Consider the following 12,417-nt stretch of genomic DNA (forward strand, 5'->3'; position numbering starts at 1 on the left):
TGAAGCCTATATCTTTTGAACACTTTCTCGCCCTCCCCTGGCCCTGCTTCTTTGCTTTGAACATTTCTCTTGTTTAGTGGATCTAGTGAGAACAAGGAGGAGGGAGTCACCCATGGGCTCTTACTCTACCAACTTCCCAGAAGTCCTTAGTAAACTAAATGCACTAATAGCATGGCGTCAGGCCTCCTTTGTAATTCTACAAGTGTGTTTGGACTCCTTCCAAACTCACAAACATTAGTCATACCACCAGCTGCCTATTCAAATCCCAAGACACCTCTACCTTTTGAACACCTTCCTATTTACATGCTTTTTTAAAAGCAGGATGGAAACTTAATCATAGGATTTAGAGCTGGGAGGGACCTCAAGGACCATCTTGGCCAATCCTCTCATTTCCCAAAGAGGAAATTAATCCCCAAAAGGGGGAACAAATCCCTAAGACCACTAAGGTAATAAGGAGCAGAGCTGGAATTTGAACTCAGGTCTTCTGATGCCCAGAACAGTATTCTTTTCCCTATTCAGAATTGCTTCCGTGACATAAGGCTTCCATTGAGAAGAGAGCTAAAAGCCATGTCAATAGGTATTTCTCTTGCCATAAAATGTTCTGTAAGGTCTCTTTATGTTTTTTTAAATAAAATTATTTTATTATTTTCCTGTTACATGTAGAAATAATTTTCAACATTTCTTTATATAAGATTTCCAATTTCAAATTGTTCTCCCTCTCCCCCTCCCCTAGACAGCAGGCAATCTGATATAGGTTATATATACATAATAACATAAAATATATTTCTGCATTAGTCATGTTATATGAGAAGGATAAGAGCACAAAGGAAAAACCTCAAATCAGAAAACCAATGCACCAAAAACCAACGAAATAATATGGTCCGATCAGCATCCATATTCCACAGTTCCTTTTTTTTTTCTGGATTTGGAGAGCCTTTTCCATCATTAGTCCTTTGGAACTTTCTTGTTCTGTTGGATTGGTGAGAAGAATCTAGTCTATCACAGTTGATCAACATATAATGTTGATGATACTGTGTAAAATGTTCTTCTAGCTCTGCCCATCTCACTCATCATCAGTTCATGCAAGTCCTTCCAGGTTTCTCTGAACTCCACCTGCTCATCATTTCTGTAAGGTCTCTTTAGTCATGAAAGAGGTGGGAGAGGGCAAAAGCAGAGAAGAAATTGTCTTCCTTCCAGATTCTGGGAGGAAAAAAACTCTCTTCCTCTCCCCAGGGCTATGCTTACATAGGGGAGAAAGCTCAGTGCAACTGGATGATCCTGAGCCCCAAGTTTATTCCTAATTGTGCTTAACATTGTATCAGTGAATAATTTGTATTAACAAGTGTGTCCATGAAGCAGAGACAGGTATCTTTTGGGAGGCCTGGCTAGCAGTCACACACCTTTAGGAAAACAAGCCAATGGAATAACTCTTACAGATGGAGTAAATTCATACAGAAAACTAACTCAACTGAATGAGGAGATTCAGAACTTTGATTATGTTTTAGAGGGAGTAGGAAATGAAAAAGTGAGATGACATTTTTCATCTTGGACCTGGAATGAACTAGATGAGTCAACAGCTCAGAAGCCTTATTGGTATAGTGTAGAGAGCCTGGGACATAAGCATCTTGCTCTTCATTTCTAAAATATATGGGGAGGGGGCAGCTAGGTGGCTCAGTGGATAAAGCACCGGCCCTGGATTCAGGAGTACCTGAGTTCAAATCCGGCCTCAGACACTAGACACTTACTAGCTGTGTGACTCTGGGCAAGTCACTTACTTAATCCTCATTGCCCCGCAAAAAATAAAAAAATAAATTGAAAATAAAAAATAAAATATATGGGGAACTAAATCAAATTTACAAGATTGCAAGTTATTCCTCAATTGATAAATGATCAAAGGATATATATGGGAAGTTTTCAGATGAAGTATCTTGCTTCCAGGTACATGAAGTATGTTTTGGGGGTAGAGTAGCAAGGTGGAGAAGGAAAGGAGGCGAAGCCCCTTTCTGCCTGAGTACCTGGGAAGGAAGAGAGGAATTCAGAAAAGGAGTTGAGAGTAGGACATAGAAAAAGAAGTTCTCAAACATATGAACCCAGGACTGTGCATTCCCTAAACAAGGGATCAGAAGAGGGTCTTTATGATAGATGTGATCATGAATGCTATTGGCTTCTGAGGAGCTAGAGAGCAATTCTACCATTGAGAAGGCAGCATTTCCCTGGGAACACCATACCTTATGTTTTATTTGCATTATTTTTTAAAAAATAGTATTTTATTTTATTTTTTCCAATTACATATATAGTTTACAACATTCAATTTTGTAAGATTTTGAGTTCCACATTTTTCTCCCTCCCCTCCCCCCACTGAAAACAGTAAGCAAACTGATATAGGTTATACAGTACAATCATGTTCAACATATTTCCACATTAGTCATGTTGTGAGAGAAGAATCAGAACAAAAGGGAAAAAAACACAGGAAAAAAACAGAAACAAACCACAACCACAACAACATAAGTAAAATAGTATGCTTCATTATGCAATCAGACTCCATAATTCTTTTTCTGGATGTGGATTTTCCATCATGAGTCCCTTGGAATTGTTTTGGATCATTGTATTGCTGACAAGAGCTAAGTCTATCACAGTTGATAATTGTGTAATGTGTACAATGTTCTCCTGGTTCTGCTCACTTTACTCAGCATCAGTCCACTTACATCTTTCCAGGTTTTTCTGAAATCTGTTTGTCTGCTCATCATCTCTTTCAGCACAATATTATTCCATTACATTCATATATTACAACTTGTTCAGCCATTCCCCAATTGATAGGCATCCCCTCCATTTCCAATTCTTTGCCACCACAAAAAGAACTCATAAATATTTTTGTGCATGGGGGTCATTTTCCATTTTTTATGATCTCTTTGGGAAAAAGACCCAAAAGTGGTATTGCTGGGTCAAAGGGTATGCAGTTTTATAGCCCTTTGGGCATGGTTCCAAATTGCTTTCCAGAATGGTTGGATCAGTTCAAAACTACACCTACAATGCATTAGTGTTCCAATTTTCCCACATCTTTTCCAACATTTATCATTTTCCTTTTTTGTCATATTAGCCAATCTGATAGGCATGAGGTGGTACCTCAGAACACTTTCAATTTGCATTTCTCTAATCAATAGTGATTTAGAAAAAAACATTTTTCACATGGCAATAGATAGTTTTGATTTCTTCATCTGAAAACTACCTGTTCATGTCTTTTGACTATTTCTCCATTGGGGAATGACTTGTGTTCTTATACATTTGATTCTGTTCTCCATATACTTGAGAAATGAGGCCATTGGTTTTGTTTGTGCAAAACTTTTTAAAGTTAATGTAATCAAAATAATCTATTTTGCATTTCATGTTATCTATCTCATATTTAGTCCTGAATTCTTCCCTTCTCCATAGATCTGGCAAATCTTTCAATTTGTCTATGGTATCACCCTTATATATCTAAATCATGTAACCATTTTGACCTTATTTTTGGTATATAGTGTATGATGCTGGTCTATACCTAGTTTCTTCCATACTATTTCTCAGTTTTTTCAAGCAGTTATTGTCAAATAGTGAGTTCTTATAACAGAAGCTGGAGTCTTTGAATTTATCAAAAAGTAGATTGCTATAGTCATTTACTACTGTACTTTCTGTGCCTAACCTATTCTATTGATCTACCACTCTATTTCTTGGCTACTACCAAATAGTTTTATTTGTTTTTTTGTTTGTTTCTGTTGTTTTTTATTGTGGTTTTTTCCAGGGCAATGAGGGTTAAGTGACTTGCCCAGGGTCACACAGCTAGTAAGTGTCAAGTGTCTGAGGTCAGATTTGAACTCAGGTCCTCCTGAATCCAAAGCTGGTGCTTTATCCACTGTGCCACCTAGATTTCCCCACCAAATAGCTTTGATGATTGCTCTTTAATAATATAATTTTAAAAATGTTGGAGAAGCTGTGGGAAAATTGGAACACTAATTCATTGTTGGTGGAGCTGTGAACTGATCCAACCATTCTGGAGAGCAATTTGGAATTATGCCCAAAGGGCGATAAAGCTGTGCATACCCTTTGACCCAACAATTCCACTTTTAGGTCTTTTTCCCAAAGAAATCATGGAAAGGGGAAAGGGACCCACATGTACAAAAATATTTATAGCTGCTCTTTACATGGTAGCAAGGAATTGGAAGTTGAGGGGGTGCCCATCAATTGGGGAATGGCTGGACAAGTTGTGGTATATGAATACAATGGAATACTATTGTGCTGTAAGAAATGATGAGCAGGAGGAGTTCAGAGAAACCTGGAGGGTCTTACGTGAGCTGATGATGAGTGAGATGAGCAGAACCAGAAGAACATTGTACACAGTATCATCAACATTGAGTGTTGACCTACTGTGATGGACTATATTCTTCTCACCAATGCAATGGTACAGAAGAGTTCCAGGGAACTCATGATAGAAGAGGATCTCCAAATCCAAGGAAAAAAAAAAGAACTGTGGAGTATAGATGCTGATTGAACCATACTATTTCTTTTGTTTTGGGTGCTGTTGTTTTTTTTTTTTTTTTCTATTTTGAGGTTTTGCATTACTGCCCTGATTTTTTTCTCTTATAACAGGATTAATGCAGAAACAGGATTAATGTTATTATGGATATATATGTGTGTGTGTATTGATATATACATATGTATATGTATATATATATATATATATAGATAGATAGATAGATAGATAGATAGATAGATAGATAGATAGATAGATAGATAGATATAACCTATATCAGATTACCTGCTGTCTAGGGGAGGGGGGAGGGAGGGGAGGGAGGGAGAAAAATCTGAAATTGTAAAGCTTGTATAAACAAAAGTTGAGAACTATCTTTACATGTAATGGAAAAAATAAAATACCTTATATGTTAATTTTAAAAAAAGAATATATATCTTAAAAATAATAATAATAATAATATAATTTTAGATCTGGCATGGCTAGGCCATCTTCCTTTGCATTTTTCATTAATTTCTCTGATATTCTTGACCCTTTGTCCTTCCAGATGAATTTTCTAGCTCTATAAAATACTTTTGGTAGTTTGATTTCTATGATACTGAATAAGTAAATTAATTTAGGCAGAATTGTCACTTTTATAATATTAGCTTGGCCTATCCATGAACAATTGATATTTTTCCAATTGTTTAGATCTGCTTTTATTTGTGTGAAAAGTGTTTTGTAATTGTATCCATGTAGTTCCTATATTTGCCTTGGCAGGTAGATGCCCAAATATTTTATATTGTCCACAGTTATTTTAAATGGAATTTCTCTTTCTCTATCTTGCTGCTGGGCTATTTTGGTCATATATAGAAAAGCTGGGTTTATAATAGAGAAATTATATAGGTTTATTTTATATTCTTCAACTTTGCTAAAGTTGTTAATTGTTTCAAGTAATATTTTTGTCGATTCTCTAAGTATACCATCATCTGCAAATAGTGATAGCTGTGTTTCTTCCTTGCCTAAATCCTTCAATTTTTTTTTCTTCTCTTATTGCTAAAACTAACATTCTAGCACAATATTGAATAATAGTGGTGATAATGGACATTCTTGTTTCACCCCTGATCTTATTGGTAATGCTTCTAACTTATCTCCATTACACATAATACTTGCTGATGGTTTTAGATAGATAGTGCTTGTCATTTTAAGGAAAATTTCATTTATTCCTGTGCTTCCTAATATTTTTAATAGGCATTTGTGCTGTATTCTGTCAAAAGCTTTCTCTGCATCAATTGAGATAATCATATAATTTCAGTGACTTTTGTTATTGATGTGGTCAATTATGTTGATAGTTTTCTTAATATTGAACTAAACTTGCATTCCTGGTATAAATCATATTTGATCGTAGTTTATGGTCCTGGTGATAAATTGCTATAATGCCTTTGTTAATGTTTTATTTAGTATTTTTGCATCAATATTAATTAGGGAAATTAGTCTATAATTTTTTTTTCTCTGTTTTGGCTCTTCTTGCTTTAGGTATCAGCACCATATTTGTCTCACAAAATGAATTTGGTAGGTTCCCTTCTTCACTGGTTTTTCCACTAAGTTTATATAGTATTAGAATTAATTGTTCTTTAAATGTTTGGTATAATTCGCTTGTTTTTTTAACATAATAAACATTTTTATTTATAGTTTCGAGTTCCAATTTTTATCCCTCCTTCTCTCCCTCTCCTCCTCCCTCTCTGAGGTGGCAAACAATCATATATGTGTTATACATGTACGGTTGTGTAAAACATTACCATATTAGTCATTTTGTAGAAGAAAACTGGAATAAAAGAAAAAAATGAAAGCAAAAAATAGCATGCTTCTGTATGTGTTCCATCAATATCAGTTTTTCTTTGAAAATGGGTAGCATAGGGGCAGCTAGGTGGCACAGTGGATAGAGCACTGGCCCTGGATTCAGGAGTATCTGAGTTCAAATCTGGCCTCAGACACTTAATACTTACTAGCTGTGTGACCCTGGGCAAGTCACTTAACCCCAATTGCCCCGCAAAAAAAAAGAAAAGAAAGAAAAAAAGAAAATGGGTAGTATGTTTCATCAATAGTCCTTTGGGATTGTCTTGGATCATTGTATTGTTGAGGATAGTTAAGTCAGTAACAGTTCTTCATCAAGCAATATTTCTCTCTGCACAATGTTCTCTTAGTTATGCTAACTTCATTATACACCAGTTCATACAAGTCTCTCCAGGCCTTTCTGAAATCATCCTTCTTGTCATCTCTTATAGCAACTCTTATGGCATCTCTGATAATATTCCATCACAATCATATATCACAGCTTGTTTAGACATTCCCTAATTGATGGGCATTCCCCTGATTTCCAATTCTTAGCCACTACAAAAAGAGCTGCTATGAATATTTTTGTACAAATGGGGCCTTTTCTCTTTTTTTTTTTTGGAATGTCTATCTTGTGCTTGAAAAGTTGATGTTTTTAACCCAACTATACACTTTACATACATTTCTATTAAATTCCATCTGAATAGATTTGGCTTAAAAACCAGATACTTTGGGATCCTGGCTTTGACAACTAATTTGATAGCTATCCTGCCTCATTTTGTGACACACACACAATTTACCTCAGATAAGCCATGCTCTTATTCAAATATCTAATGAAAATGCTAAATAGCTGGGGAAGCTAGGTGGCACAGTGGATAGAGCACCGGCCCTGGAATCAGGAGTACCTGAGTTCAAATCTGGCCTCAGACACTTAACACTTAACTAGCTGTGTGACCCTGGGCAAGTCACTTAACCCCAATTGCCTCACTTAAAAAAAAAATTTTTTTTTAAAAATGCTAAATAGCCCAGGGTAGAGCCAAGAATTCCATAATGCTCCAATAAAGACCTCTTTCTAAGATGTTTTCAAACCATTCATTATTACTCTTTGGATTAAGCAGTTTGGGATGTTGTGGTGGGTGAAAGATGAAATGAATGAGGAAAGAAAGGTTTGAGCTTTCAAGCATATTGATTTATTAAGCAATGCATGCCAGTTGCCTAACAAATCAGAACCAGGACCCTTCCTCAGCTTAGGGCTGGGCCCTGGACACAGGGGGAGAAAGTCTTTTATATATTAAAAATAATTAATCAAATAAGACCACTTAATTAAAAGAAAACAACCAGTATACAACATTAGGCAATCTTATTTCTAAATAGAGGAAAGATTAGGGAATTTCTAAGTTGGGGGTGGGGGCATAGTGAACAGAAATTCCCAGAAATCAGAGAAAGAGGGCTCCTGCTTCTCCCACAAGTGTCAGCATATAATCAAAGGAACGTGGAAAGAATAACTGATTGATCAGTACAGAGCCAGTTTCCAGATAAGATGTATGAGTTGCTTGAGTTGTATAATTGTGAGAAAACTCCTTGCATCAATCTTGGGGTCTGACTGGGTTGCTGGTCAGCATAACCTAGTTGGTTAAGGGTCTCCTAGCAACAGCTTCCTAGACATGCAGGGCTAGGTTAAAACAATGCAAAAAAGAGTTTTCTCTCAATTCCCACAATTGAATAAACTTTTCTTACAGGATTGAAATTGGACTAGATCCATTATTGAATAGAAAGGAACTGAGCTAGTTTCAGAATTTTCACAAGATGGAGTCAATGTGGTTCATTCAAATCCCACCATCACTTGCTGCTCCAATCTACTTAATTCCCTCAATGCATATAATTATACCATTGTTTGTCCCCAACTCTTTGTCTTATTCATAAGGGGCAAATGATGAGACTTTGTCAAATACATTGCTAAAATCTAAGTAAACTATATCTCCAAGTTGTCCTGTCCTATAGGTTTAACACAAAAGACAGAAAGGAAGGAAGGAAGGAAGGAAGGAAGGAAGGAAGGAAGGAAGGAAGGAAGGAAGGAAGGAAGGAAGGAAGGAAGGAAGGAAGGACATTTATCTGGCAAGAAAGAAACAAAGAAAGAAAAAATGAGATTTATCTGGCATTACCTTGTCTTATTGAAGTCATGTGGTCTCCTTGTGATCACCATTTCTTTTACTAACAATACCTTTAAGAATAACAGTAACAATAATAACAGCTAGTATATATGTAACATTTTAAGGTTTATAACATATGTGAGAATTGGAATGACACGCCCTGCTGGGAGGGGTATTGTGAGCTCTGGCCTGAAAAGAAAGCATGTGACTTGGCATCCACGTGTGACTTAGTGTCCAGAAGTTACCACCTGTTAGTTGTGTCAATCAGTGCTACCAACCAATTAGCTTGGAGCTGTGTGTGTGTGTGGACGGCCCAGTTTCCTGTTTCACAGGTTTCTGGGAGGAACAAGAGTTTTTCGTTGCATGACGGGGCTTGGTGGCAGAGACAGGCAGGATAGGGAGAGCGAGCACATCTCATATTTTATCCACATGTTTCTCTTTACTAACCCCTAATATACTTTATTTTTATTTTTTTTTTCATTTTACACTATTGCTGTTATTTTGTATACAGTGCATTTCACTCTGCTTCAGTTCATGTAGGTCTTTCAAGGTTTTTCTAATAGTATCCTGTTCATCATACCCTAAATAATGTACCTTAAACTTGACAAAGAATTTTCTTTGTATTAGCCCAGCAAAGTCATCATAACTATTTCCCTCCATCCTATTCCCTTCCCATGATATTTACTCTATTTTCCATCTTCTTTTAAACTATTCCTCCTCAAAAGTATTTTACTTCTGACTGTCCCCTCCCCTACTCTGCACTCCCCTTTTTTTTCACCCTTCCTTCCTTATCCTCTTCCCCTCATACTTTCCTGTAAGGTTAAATAGATTGCTCCTCCCAACTGGGTGTGAATGTTATTCCCTCCATGAGCCAACTCTGATGAGTTTAAGGTCTTTGAGCTAATTCTATGTTCCAAATTTTCTTCCTCCCTCTCTCCTCAACCCTCCCTATGAAATCAAGCAATTCAATATTTCATACTTGTGCCGTTATGCAGAACATTTTCACCTTCCTTGAAAGTATTTTGCTTTTTACTACTCTCTCCCAGAATCTGCCCTTCCCTCCTTCCCCTCTCCCCCCCCCTTATCTCCCTCCCCTCCCTCAGGGCAAAATATATTACTATACCCACTTGAGTATGTATGTTAGTCCTTCTTTGAGTCAATTCTGATGATATTAAGGTTCAATCACTCCCCAATTCCTTCCCCTTCTTCCCCTCCCCTCCATAAGCTTTTTTCTTGTTTCCTTCATATGAACAACCTCTCCCCAGACCATCTCTCCCCTTCCCCCTCCCCCAGTCTATTTCTCCTACACCTCAACCCTATTTTAAGGATGTCATTATGGGTTAGTTAGGTGGCACAGTGGACAATGCACCAGCCCTGGACCCAGGAGGCCCCAAGCCCAAATCCGGCCCCATACATAAGACACCCCACAAAGAACAAAACATAACTTCCCTTCGTATTCAGTTCAGACCTGTGTCCTCTGTATTATCTTCCCATATAGGAATGTTAATAGTTTGATCTTTTAATATCCCTCATGAAGTCTTTTTCCTGTTTATCTTTTTATGCTTCTCCAGGGTGTTGTATTTGAAAGTCAAATTTTCTATTCAGTTCAGGTCTTTTCATAACAAATGCCCGAAAGTCTTCTTTCTCCTTGAAGTTCCATGTTTGCCTCTGAAAGATGATGCTTAGTTTTGCTGGGTACGTGATTTTTGGCTGTAGTCCCAGTTCCTTTGCCCTCTGGAATATCATATTCCATGCCCTCCGGTCCTTTAATGTAGAAGCTGCTAGATCTTGCTTTATCCTTATTGGAGCTCCACAGTATTTAAATTCCTTTTTTCTAGCTGCTTGCAATATTTTCTCCTTGACCTGGGAGTTCTGGAATTTGGCTATAATATTCCTGGAGGTTTTCCTTTTGGGATCTCTTTCAGGAGGTGATCGGTGGATTCTTTCAATTTCTATTTTAGCTTCTGCTTCTAGAATATCAGGGCAATTTTCCCTCACAATCTCTTGGAGGATGGTGTCTAAACTCTTGTTTTGGTCATGGTTTTCAGGTAGTCCAATGATTTTCAAATTATCTCTCCTAGATTTATTTTCTAGGTCAGCTGTTTTTCCAAAGAGATATTTCACATTGCCTTCTATTTTTTCATTCAATTGGATTTGCTTTACTGTGTCTTGGTTTCTCATAAGCTCACTAGCTTCCATTTGTTCAATCCTAATTCTTAGGCAATTATTTTCAGCAGACAGTTTTTTAATCTCCTTTTCCATTTGGCTTTTCAAACTGTTGACTTTTTTTCTCATGACTGTCCTGCATTGCTCTCATTTCTCTTTCCATTCCTTCCTCTCTTTCTCTACATCTTCGTTCTATCTCTCCTACTTTCTCTTCAAAGTCCCTTTTGAGAGCTTCCATGGCCTGAGACCAGTTCATATTTTTCTTGGAAGCTTTGGATGTTGGAGCTTTGACCCTATTATTATCTTCTTCTTCTGAGGATGTATTGTGGTCTACCTTTCCCCCAAAGAAGTTTTCGATGGTCTTCTGCTTTCTCTGCCTACTCATCCTAGCTTACTGTTTCTTGGCTTTTTACTCCTTAAAGTGTAGCGCTGCTTCCCGGACACACCGTTCGTGCTACAGCGTGGCCCAGGGGGTGATTGGGCTTCTTCTCAGCCTGCCTGGCTTGTGAGTAATCACAGCCGCTTTCTCTTTGACCCGGAAACAGAAGTCTGATTGAACTCTAATTCTCTATGGTCGGAAGCTTGGTGTGCTTTTGCCCCTCCCCCACTGGGCCACCACCACTCGATTCAGCCCACTGGTTCAGACCCAGGGTGCTTTGCCCCAACTCCAGCAGATACTTCCTCCACTTCACCCCGGCCTACCTCTGAACCCCCTCACCAGTCCGTGATCAGAGCCTCAGAAGCTGCTGGTGCTGAAGACTCTGACGTGTTGGAGGCACTGTCCCTGGCTGGGTCCGGACCGCACGCTGAGCTGTTCAGCCTGATCAGTAGGTGATCAGAATTGCCCTCTTTTGCGGAGAAACAGTCTCACTCTGTTCTTATGTGCATTAGGCTGTTCTGGGTTTTGATTTTTACCGCATTATTTGGGCATAAATGGACGGGTTTATCTGGCGCTTGTGGGAGTCACAGCCTCTCCTCCGCCATCTTGGCTCTGCCCCCCCAATATACTTTAATAAATACTTAATGCCTTAAGATTGGTGCTACACATTTTCTAATTTAAGGTGACCACTCATTTGATTTTAGACATCATAGCTAGAATTTTAGGCCCTTACATATATTTTGCAAATATTACCAAATTTGATCCTCAAACAACAGGAGGTAGGTGCTATTATTATTATTCCTATTTCATAGTTGAGAAAACTGAGATGGGCAGAAGTTAAATGACTTGCCTAGGATCATCCAGCTAGTAAGTGCCTATTGCTGTATTTAAACACATTTCTTCCTGTCTCCAGGTCTAAAACTCTATCAAGTTTGGTTCCAATTCAAAGCAGTCACTCCAATTTGACATAGCCTGAATGTGAACTCCAACCATTTAGCTAATGTGTAGACCTATTGTTTAATTGTTGTTCAGTCATGCACAATTCTTCATGACCCCCATTTTGGGGGGTTTCTTAGCAAAGATACTGGAATGCTTTGCCATTTACTTCTCCAGCTCATTTTACAGATGAAGAAACTGAGGCAAGCAAGGTTAAGTGACCTCCTCAGGATCACATGGCTAGTAAGTGTCTGAAGCTGGATATGAACTCATGAAGATGAGTCTTCCTGACTTACATAGTGTCCATATATGGAACTACCAAATGTCATTGCTGTCTTAAGCAACTAGATAAAAAATAAAACCCCTCAATCAGCCTTGTAGACTTGAACAGTTCCTAAGAAATTAGCCTTGACAGTCACTTTTGGTGATGATCTCTCTGGTCCTCTCAAAGATCCTGTTGAGGAAGTAGTACA

This window comes from Dromiciops gliroides, chromosome 1 (genome assembly GCF_019393635.1).
Source record: "Dromiciops gliroides isolate mDroGli1 chromosome 1, mDroGli1.pri, whole genome shotgun sequence".
NCBI lineage: Eukaryota > Metazoa > Chordata > Mammalia > Microbiotheria > Microbiotheriidae > Dromiciops > Dromiciops gliroides.